We start from the raw sequence: 10565 nt of genomic DNA, 5'->3' as shown, positions 1-10565 counted from the left end.
GCAAGCGGCGACTGGCAATCTCCCCTCTGGAGGTGGAAGCCAGAGCCAAGGTGTGGCCGCCCCGGTTCCTTCCGCGGGCTGCGCGCGTGGGACCTAGTCCAGGCCTCTCTCCTGGGCTTGCAGATGGCTCCCTACCCCGTGTCCCTTCTTCTCCTTCCTGCTATCTGTCCCTGTCCGCCCAAATATCCCTTGTAGGGCCGAACACTGGTCCTGCCGGGTCAGCGCCCACCTTAATAACTTCATTTTGACTTGATCACCTCTGTGAAGACCCTGTCTCCAGAGTAAGGCCACTTCCTGAGGTTTTGGAGGCTAGGACCCCAATCCCTCTCTTTTTCTGGGAAGATGAGGGCGCTGGACAGAGCTCATCCCATAGCACCTCCTGTGTGTATATTGAGAGGGAGACTCGAGGCCACAGGGATAGCTGTCGTCCGGGGGCGTAGATAAAACCCGAGAGGAAGTCTCTTAGAAAACCGTATGATATTGACACAGTGATTTAGGAAGTCAGGAATCCCTACGAAAGTTTCCGCGATACACAGGACAGCGAGGTGGGCAGTTAAACAGTTCCTTCAGAAAACACCTGTCTGTCATGACAGGAGGTAACTAAGGTGAAGAACTCGAAGGTGCCTGGAAGATTACTGATGTCTAGGAAAGCAACGCAAGAAAACACCATAATCTACTAACAGTATGTCCGTAAGTGTGCCGTGAGGACCCCAGGATCAGCTATATGGACCCAGCCTCGGGACCACATAAATTCGCTTTTACTAACACACCCAGGCAAAAGGGCCAACCCCACGTGCTGAGGGAGTGATTCTAGTTTAGCATGATTATCAATCACTGAGGCTGTTCTTAAAATAAGTGATAGTAAATTTCGGTTGCCAGAAAATTTCCAAAGAAAAATCATATTCAAATTATAACATACATTCTCATATTGTCTAGATGGTTCCTCATATAGCTTAATGTAAATTCAATAGGGGGAAAAGGCATATGGTTTGCTTTAAAATAAATTAGCAATAGTAAGTGTAGTAACAGAAGCATTTATAGTAATAGATAACATTTACTGAGATCTTACTAGGTGCAAAATGTTTTGTATAAATTACTCCTTTTAATTTAAATGAAGGAACTATTCACATTAAAGTATAAGACTTCCAGAAAGATAACTCATACGGATGGCAGAAATCAATAATGGAAGCCTTTAGCTTGAAAATATTAAAATTGTATTATGAGGGATCTACAGAAAAACCACGGAGGGGGGTGCTGCTGCACAGGACTTGTGGAGGGAAGTGGGAAAACACAGGTCTAAGGAATCAGTTGGGGTCTAAGGTTTTATGAGCTATCTAGGGATAATCATACGGACAAAAGGACACTGTTTTAGAAGAATTCAGACTTTTCTTGTGATTCATAAATGATTAGATGTGAAACCAGATATTCCAGATAAGTTTGAAAATAAGAACATGGAAACATAAAAGGAAGAGATGTGCAGTTATCAATGGAGAACTGATAAATAAGGCACTGAATGAAATGCAGTGTCTCTCTCTCTCTCTCTCTCTCTCTCTTTCTCTCTCTCTTTTTTTTCCTGGTCAATATAAGAGGGGAAGATCCTAAGACAAATATCCAGGCTTCATTACATAAGACAGGAGAGAACAGAAAACCCCTCCAGCCAACTAGCTCCCTGATGCTTCTGTAAAAGACAGATAAAAGTGAAAAGAAAGCAAATCTTTGAAAGATGGCAATGGAAAACTGAGGTGGAAAAAAACAGTTGTGGTTTCCTTTGTTGGTCTGTGCAGAGCAAGGATTCAAAAGGCCATATGGACATTACCCCTGGCAGAGAAGCAACTGAAATGCTGCTTCCTTTATACCCTTGAGTCCGCGTCACAGAAGGGCCACGGGCGCTGAGGGCTACATCACCACCAGAAATGTGGATTGATCTCATAGGCCACGCTGGGACTGTCAGAATGGCAAGCTTGTAAAAGTTTAACAGTTGAGCAAATTACTCTCTTAAAGTTCAGCATAAGGATTTTTAAAATATTATTCACCTTCAAAGAGCAATACATTCATGGACAAAATTCCTCCGCAGATTGAAAGATGACCACCATTTCCCACCCTGCCCTGAAGACCTGCCCCTCACCCCAGGACTAGCACCTGCTCCCGCCGAGTCTGTTTCCCCAGCCCCTGAATCTGTGCCGGCTTTGTACCTCACCTTGGCCAGCAGAATGAGGTGGAGGGGACGTTGTACCAGTCTAAAGCCTTGGCCTCAAAGGGTCTTGCATACCTCGGTCCCCGCTCTTTTCTGGACTCCTACCCTGGTGCTGTGAAAACGCGCTTAGCTGGCCTGCTTGATGATGACACACACGTGTGCCAGGCTCCAGCAGTCCCTCTCGCTCTCCCTCCCTCTCGCTCTCCCTCCCTCTCTCTCTCTCTCAAACACACATCTTTGATACAAAGAGAATCAGCCCTAGGAAACAAGTCAGAAGATATAATAGAGCAAGGATGTGAAAGAAATAAATACCTAAAAGAAATACCGTCCCCTGATGCTAACATTTCGTATCTCTGCTGCTAGATGATTCACAGCCAGGTCACAGCAGCAGAACCATGGCTCTTTTTTTTTTTTTTTCTTTTTTTACAATTTTATTTATTTATTCATGAAAGACACAGAGAAAGAGAGAGGGGCAGAGACACAGGCAGAGGGAGAAGCAGGCTCCACACAGGGAGCCCAATGTGGGACTTGATCCCAGGACTCCAGGATCAGGCCCTGGGCCAAAGGCAGGCACCCAACCGCTGAGCCACCCAGGGATCCCAGGGATTCCAAGAACCGCTGCTCTTACACACGCCTCCAGAAGAACAGTCCAGCTGAGCATAGCCCAAATCCACTAACTCACAAAATTATGAGCTAAAAAAATGCTGGATCTGGGCTATTAAGTTTTAGAGTTGTTTGTTACCAAGCTCATCCATCCTCCACGTTGCCTTTATCTGAAAAGTAAAAAAAAAGAACTTACATACCTGCCCTTTTAACAATAACATTTATATCAGATATTGCAAATTCTAAAAGAAAATAAATATATGATATACACGTTCCTCATTCCATAAGTTTTTGAGAGGTGGTATTTTACAGTGGTTAGTTCCTCAGGCTGTGGAGACAAGTAAAACGAAGTTTGTCTTCTGCGTGCTACTCACCTGAGGTCTGCCCCAAGAAAATCCCACAACTCCTCTTACTCAATTTATTCTTCTCATTCTTCTAGAATGGGAAGAATGACACATCATTAATATGAAGATTAAGTGACATGAGGCCAATAAATGCCTAAGGAAGTTTCGGGAACATGTTAGGCATCTACTAGTAGTAACTTTTATGCCAACTGAAGAAGTCTTACACCAAAATAACACAGCTGACAATTGACAGGAGCTGGATCATGACCACATTCTCTGATGGCAGCCTAACTCCTCTCTGCTGCCCAGCCTGCTTCGCACAGAGGTCGAGCCGGGTCAAACACGGGATTCAACACAGATGTAATGAAGACAAAACTCTAGCGTCCTTCCAATAAGTCTGCATCCCTCTCAAATTATTTTAATTTGAAAATGTACGTGTTGCATCTTTTAATGACCTACTTTATGCAATGCACTTTTTTTTAACCACCCAGCATAGTTCCTTGTGATAATTATGATTAGACGTACATATGAAGAATTCACAGAGTGCTAATTTTACCACTTGGTCATTTGATTTGCAGGAAATATATATTTACATCGCTTGTCAAGGGCCATAGTCTCTGCATAAATATCCAGCATAACAACATAGACAGCCGACTTGAGCTTACTGTATACTTAGAAAATTAATGTTCAAGAGTGCTGAGAAAAGGCATTTTAGATTGAAGGAAGAGAAAAATTTTCCACGAATATAGGATGATGTTGACTGATGAGCATTCAAAGCAAGAGTCGAAAATAGCCCTCTTGCTACAAAAAATTCTGGGCCCTAGCCTTCTGCACCAGCCGTTCATTTCAACAGAAGATGATGATGGATAGATGATGATGATGGATTCGACAGATGATAGATTAGATGCTGGGTAACCTCAGTACCCGGAGCAGCCCAATACTCTCACCACCCCACTTGAAGTCGCTGTGACTGCCACGGGGCAACATGAAGCAGGGTCTCCTAGGACGACTGGTCTACCACCCGGGGTTAGGGTATCGGCAGGTGTCAGCAAAGTGCACTTTACTTCCTAATGTTCTTGTTCTTCCATAGGTCACAGATGTTAGATAAGACATTTCATTGAAACTTTACGATCCTTATTTTTAGCACCTCCCTGCCTCCTAGTGCTAATCATTTCACACCTGTCTGACTTACTCTACGCATTATGTACATTTACAGACTTCCTCCCTTTACATCTCCTTTATGACTTCCCAGCCTTAGGGGAGTTCTGTGCTGTGCAGTGCCTCGGACTCCACTGAGAAGCATAAAACGTGAACATCTACACCCTGAGATTTTGATGCAGTTGGTCCATTCTGTGCCAATTTCTGCAGTTGGAAATCTGTGTTTTTAAAAAGCATCTTATGCCTCATGAAATGTCCATGGGAAGCTATAGTGAAGCAAATTTTATAAAAATATGACAAGAAAGTACCCGAACGTGGCATCTGCAGATTATTTCAAGGAGGGATGGGGCAGGAAGAGGATTCAGTTATTGAAAATAAACTGTAGGTCTAACAAGCAAGTGTGGAAATACTCATTTTCTTCATATTAGGCAAGGGGTTGTGAGAATGATTAAGGAAAAGGAATTATTAGGAATTGCAGTAGTCAAAGCTTTCTTAAGTACTTTGGCATAAAATAAGATGCCAAGAGCTTTAGATATACCTCACTTGATCCTCACTCAGCCTATGATGTTACCAGCATTTTACTAATGAGGAGGCTGAGACTCTGAAATTTCACAATAACTTGCCCCATATCACACAGCTAATAAGAGGCAGCTGGTAACATTCAAGCCCACAGGTGTTTGATTCCAATGCCTGTGTCCCGGAAAGTAAATGGTAGAGCCATGATCTGAATATATGTGGAACCAGGATTTGAATAGGAAACAGACGATTATAGACACGAGAAAAATAAACACACTTGCAAGATAGCAATCATTCAGTGAAAGCCCATTGTCAAAATATCTCAGAGCTCTTCCCCCTTCTGTTACATAAACGGTGTATGATGAAAGCATGCTCCAAATAGGTAAGCAGAGTAGGCATTTTAAGACGACTGTTTTGTGTTTGTTTGATACAAAAGGAGAACGGGGGATCCCTGGGTGGCGCAGCAGTTTGGCGCCTGCCTTTGGCCCAGGGCGCGATCCTGGAGACCCGGGATCGAATCCCACGTCAGGCTCCTGGTGCATGGAGCCTGCTTCTCCCTCTGCCTGTGTCTCTGCCTCTCTCTCTCTCTCTCTCTCTCTGTATGACTATCATAAATAAATAAAAAAATTAAAAAAAAAAAACAAAAGGAGAACGGAAACCACGAGTCACAAATATGATCTGTAAAGTGTTGGAAATAATCAGGTTGGTTTCCCCAGGAAATAACAGAGCTCAAGGAATAAGGAAGCTGAAAGAGACGTGAGCAAAACTCAAGCAGATGTAGGCACAGCAGCTAGGCTCCTCGTTAGGAAAACACCAAGACGGGGATGAGCAGGCTTCTGGGAAGCTCTGTATGCAGGTTTCAAATGGAATCGAGGGGAGTAAAAATAACAGTCAGGACACAGGAGCAGCACTAAAGAGGATGCAGAGGAAAACATTGGGATTCTTCTCCTTCGCCAGACCACCGACACCTGCTTTTCCATTTTATCTTTATTTATTTGTTAAAGAAATCGAACTATGAGACAGCACAGAATACGGTGCAGTTTGGAGGACAGACGTCAAGAACAATATAAAACTACAGTCTGGATCACCTTGACTAAATCGATCGTCCGAAAAAAATATTATACCACACAGTTAACTGTTTTCAAGAGATATAAAACATCATTTAAATTTCTGTTAGGGGAAAAGCATCAATGTCTTTTTTTTTTTAATTCACCCTTTCGTTTATTTTTTTAAAGCGTTCATTTGTTTGTTTGTTTGTTTGTTTTTTAAGGATTTTACTTATTTATCTGACACAGAGAGAGGGAGAGGGAGAGGGCACATGCAGGCCGAGCAGCAGGTCTATGGAGAGGGAGAAGCAGGCTGCCCGCTGAGGAGGGACCGCGATCCCAACCCTGGACCCGGGATCAGGACCCGAGCTGAAGGCAGACACTTCACCACCTGCACCCCCCATGTGCCCTGAAAAACATCCATTTCGTTGCCATCCTTACATGCACAACCCAGTATTCTCTGAATGTCTTTGATCGTTGTATCGCCATAATTAAATTTGAACATTTAGTTAAATTGATTTAAGAGCAGCAATGGTTGATTCCATTCCATTCCCACAGTGGGGGATACAGTTTATTAATGAAATATAAGCCGAAAGAATACTCACAATACACATTCCTCCCTAATCGGACACACAATTCTCCCTTTATTTTTTCACTAGTAACCATTTCAGTAGACTGTTTTGTCCCCTGATACGCTGCAGTCAGTGCGTATTAGGTACTAGAGACAACTCCCGAGGAGAACAGAGTGCCTAGAACTAAGCCCCTTCACTTCAATCTCCGACTCTTCCTGAAATCGTTTCAGTGGCAACAAGATGCTCAAGCTAAAAATTAGGGAAACTTTTATGACTTAGTCTTTTTTTTTTAACCTCCGATCCAAACTCAACTCTGTTCCCAAGTTTAGAAAGTTCTTTCTCCCAAGCAATCTTTCAAGTCCATTCACTCTTCTTTCCCTTCTTGCTTGTCCAGAGAGTCAAGCTCTCGCACCCGCGAGCCCTACGCAGCTGGCTGACCGAGTCTCTGCCTTCTGCAGGACGCTGACCCCACTGTCCAAGGTCTTCAGAGAACAGAGGTGGTGAAGGTGTCCTTCCCATTTTGACTGATCACCGATCGAGGGCCATCTCCCACTCACAGTCCACCCACGTTCCCTGAAGTGCCCCTCACTTCACCTGGTCCACATCTTCCTGATGCTTTCTTCTTCCCTCGACTCCCCAGGGACATTCCCACAGGCCAGTCTCCTTCAGGAATCCTCTGACCCCTGCCCATGTTAACTGCGACTCAGCATTCAAATCTCAGTTTAAACACGATTACCTCATGGTTGCCTCCTTGAAGGTTTCCTTCCTGCCCTAGAGTATCCCATGCCCCGTGGACTAGGTGCGGGTGTGCGCAGAGTGCCCCTTATCTCCAGTGTTGGGACACTGAGAAACCACAAAAGCAATCACTTGTTTCATGATTTGTCTGCCATCTAGACCAGAAGAACCAGAATCAAGTTGTTTTGGCCACAATTAGATGCCCCGGTGTCCACTTTAGTGTCTAGTTTCCAGTGGTCAGTGTTGATAACAACGAAGAAGACGATGACAGGGACGTAACAAGTGCAGGGTAATCGCGTGGCAAGTGGCCATCCTGGCTGTGATTCTTCGCACTCACAGCAAGGCTGCAGTATTTGCACTGTGACCGTCTGCATTTTATAGATAAGGGATGTACATATGCAGAAGCCACTTAAATTGCTCAAAATCAAGACTTTAGTGATGGGAGCGAATAACACTGGACTCTGGGTGTTTTGCGGGCAAAGGTAGTCTTCTTCAGTAATGCTCATACTGAGTTTTGTTGGATATTGCAGGCAATGTGGAAGAAGCTGTTTTTTATGAGTCTGAGTTTCTATAACTGGAATTTTAGGTATTGGATTCTTATTTTATTGGATTTCTGAGGTTTCAATCTTACGGTATAACTCTAATGCTTTCATCTCTGCTTCCTTAAGAATTCTAAATGTGGTATTTCCTTGGATAATTACGAAACCCACAATAGACAATAAGTCTGGGTATTCGGGGATTTTTAGATCAACGTCCTCCTAATTTTTAAATTAATTTAGTGACACTATTTCACAGTTAATACCCTGTTCTAATATTCGTCATATATATTTTAAAAATAAGACAAAAACATCTCCCTAAATATAAGGAAGCTTCTGAGGCTACTTCTTATCTAAAGTGGGTTAGCATCCAACAGCCTTGCTTCATTTTGTACTTTCTCTGCCCCTTTCAGCCCAAACTAATATAATTTTTTAAATATCTTCATGAAAAAAAAAATAAATAAAATAAATAAATAAATAAATAAATATCTTCATGTATCAAATAATGTACTCCATTAAAGGGAAGACACATCCCCACGTCTTTTTTCACACGTCTTTTTTCACCCCACGTCTGTCTAAGCCTTGGGTGCTCGGTGAGGCTGCTGTGATGCGAATCCCTCAGCCGTCGTAGAAGTTCCAATGTCTTAACACGGAGGGTGTGTGAGGCCTTCAAGTTCTTTGGTGAAGAACCTAATCAGACCTTTTGTCTGATTGACAAAGAATTTCCTAGTACCATCTGAATTTGATTTCTTATACTTTGATGTTCTTTTGCTAGGAGAGACTGAGAAAAGAGAGTTATAGTCTCAAATCCAGCAATTGCTGGCTTATCAAGTTTCTCTAAATTCTGCTCAAAAACGTAGAGACTTCTTTGCTGCACCTCTTCTTCTCCTACTCCATCCCGGCCACGGAAAGAAGCCTGCCCTTCCCGCACGCGGCCTGGAGTGCTCCTCTGCCACACTCAGGAGTCCAGGGGGTTCCCTTGCGTTTTTCAGGCAGCTGTGGACAATAGTATCCATCAAGTTTCCCAGCACCTCATAACAGGATTCTCTTTTCATCCTCCAGGAATATTTTCCTCACCGTATTCCAAGCTTTTGGAAACAGTTCCCCCAAGGTTTTGCCGGCTTCCTACCAACCACTCCGATCTGCCACCCGGTTTAAAGCCACTGGCAAAGGCCCGGGTCCTCCTCACGGCGACACTCTACTTCTGGGACCAATTCAGCTCTGACTACAGGTGTCTCGCCAACGACTGCAAAACTCTGTGGCCTCAAGCCAGAGCCAGGTGACGACGATCTCCAACAGTCCTGTCACTGGGTACACAGGCCAAGCACGGCAAGGATGGCTCATTCTCAGCCCCATGGCACCTGTGGCCTCAGAGGGAAACCCTGAAAGGGCTGTGGGCCGGGTCAGCTGTCGCCAACTGAGAACTGGCCATGTCCACCGTTTCAGGATCGTTCTGTGGGACGTTTCCGCATGGTTTCTCCAGGAAGGTAGGCTAGGGAAATCACTTTCCTCTGAAGGTCAGGGCTTCACAAGCAATAGATCCAATAGGTCATGGTAGAAACTACAAGGATTCCTGACCTTGCGAATCTAACCTCAAGCTCCAACCGATGCTTTTATTTCCCGTCCCTAAAGTGTTAGAGTAGCTCCTGCCTTGGGACCATGTCATTTCCTGTTTCCTATGCCTGATGGGCTATTCTTATGGATATCTTCCTGGGTGGCTCTTTATCTCATTCACATCTCTGCTCAGACCCATCACTGCAGTGACTGTCCTGACATAGCTACCTCCTACATCAGCCACCCAGAATCCACTTTTAATGAAATGGTGGGTGTGCAGTGCAGAGATCAAAGGAACTGGAGAACCCTCCTTTGCATATGCTGAGATACTGCAGCTACTTATGGCTCACTTTTTTTCCTGACATTTTTTCTCCCTTGAATCTTTGTGATTTTATGAAAAGCAAAGTTATTCAAAATCTAATTCATATCCATCCCTTTTCTTGTTTTTCAACTATAGGTCTGGAGAATGTATGATTTTAAACAGAAGAAATAAGTTAGGATCCAGGCTTTAAAAAGTTCAGACCGGAGAGCAGAATGGACAGTCTTAGAATCCTTAACCCTTCTCCCATCAACTGTGTCAATCATCCCTAATCATCGTCCCATGATGTTTTACCTCCATGCCCTGAGTAACACCAGCAATAAATGGAAGACAGAGAAAATGTCCGGTATAAAATGGTACAAATGCTTCTTCATTTTTTATTCATTCAAAAAGTATCTCATACCCTCATTTCTCATAAGAACAACAGAACACCAATGAAATTGTAAGCTTAGGAATTTTTTGTTAGATATGGGGAGAAAGTTCTGACTTCAATGGTTGTAAGAGAGTGAAATGTGTTGGGTTGTCATAGCAAATGCAAAAGAAATTATTAGAAAGCAAGGCCTGGATTGGCTTGGATGAACTCTCCCTCTAGGCAGTGAGGGAAACTAGAAATTTGATTGTAGTCTTGTCCCAGTCTTAGAAGTGTGTGGTCCAAATCGCAAGGGAACATCAAGTTTCATCACTTCCAGTACGAGTTAGAAGCAAGTTAATTTCACACGCATTTTTTTCTCAGTAAGGAAAATGTTTCTACAGAATCTAACTCATGGGAATCTTACTAGAATCTATTATGCAGTGAAAAAAAGCAATACAGAAATATCTTTTTGCCATTGCTGGACTGAAAAAGCAGAGGCAAGGCTGGTAACTTGCACAACTCATTAAGGAAGAGGACCCAGAAGCCCCATTCTCGGGCTAACAAAATAAAAGTCTTGAATCTCTTCCTGCGAAGATAAAATTACTATATTGGAGCAAAAATACTTGCAATGAAAAT

This window comes from Vulpes lagopus, chromosome 5, assembly GCF_018345385.1.
Source record: "Vulpes lagopus strain Blue_001 chromosome 5, ASM1834538v1, whole genome shotgun sequence".
Taxonomy (NCBI): Eukaryota; Metazoa; Chordata; class Mammalia; order Carnivora; family Canidae; genus Vulpes; species Vulpes lagopus.
The sequence above is the reverse complement of the archived record's forward strand: the minus strand, read 5'-3'. Positions refer to the sequence as shown.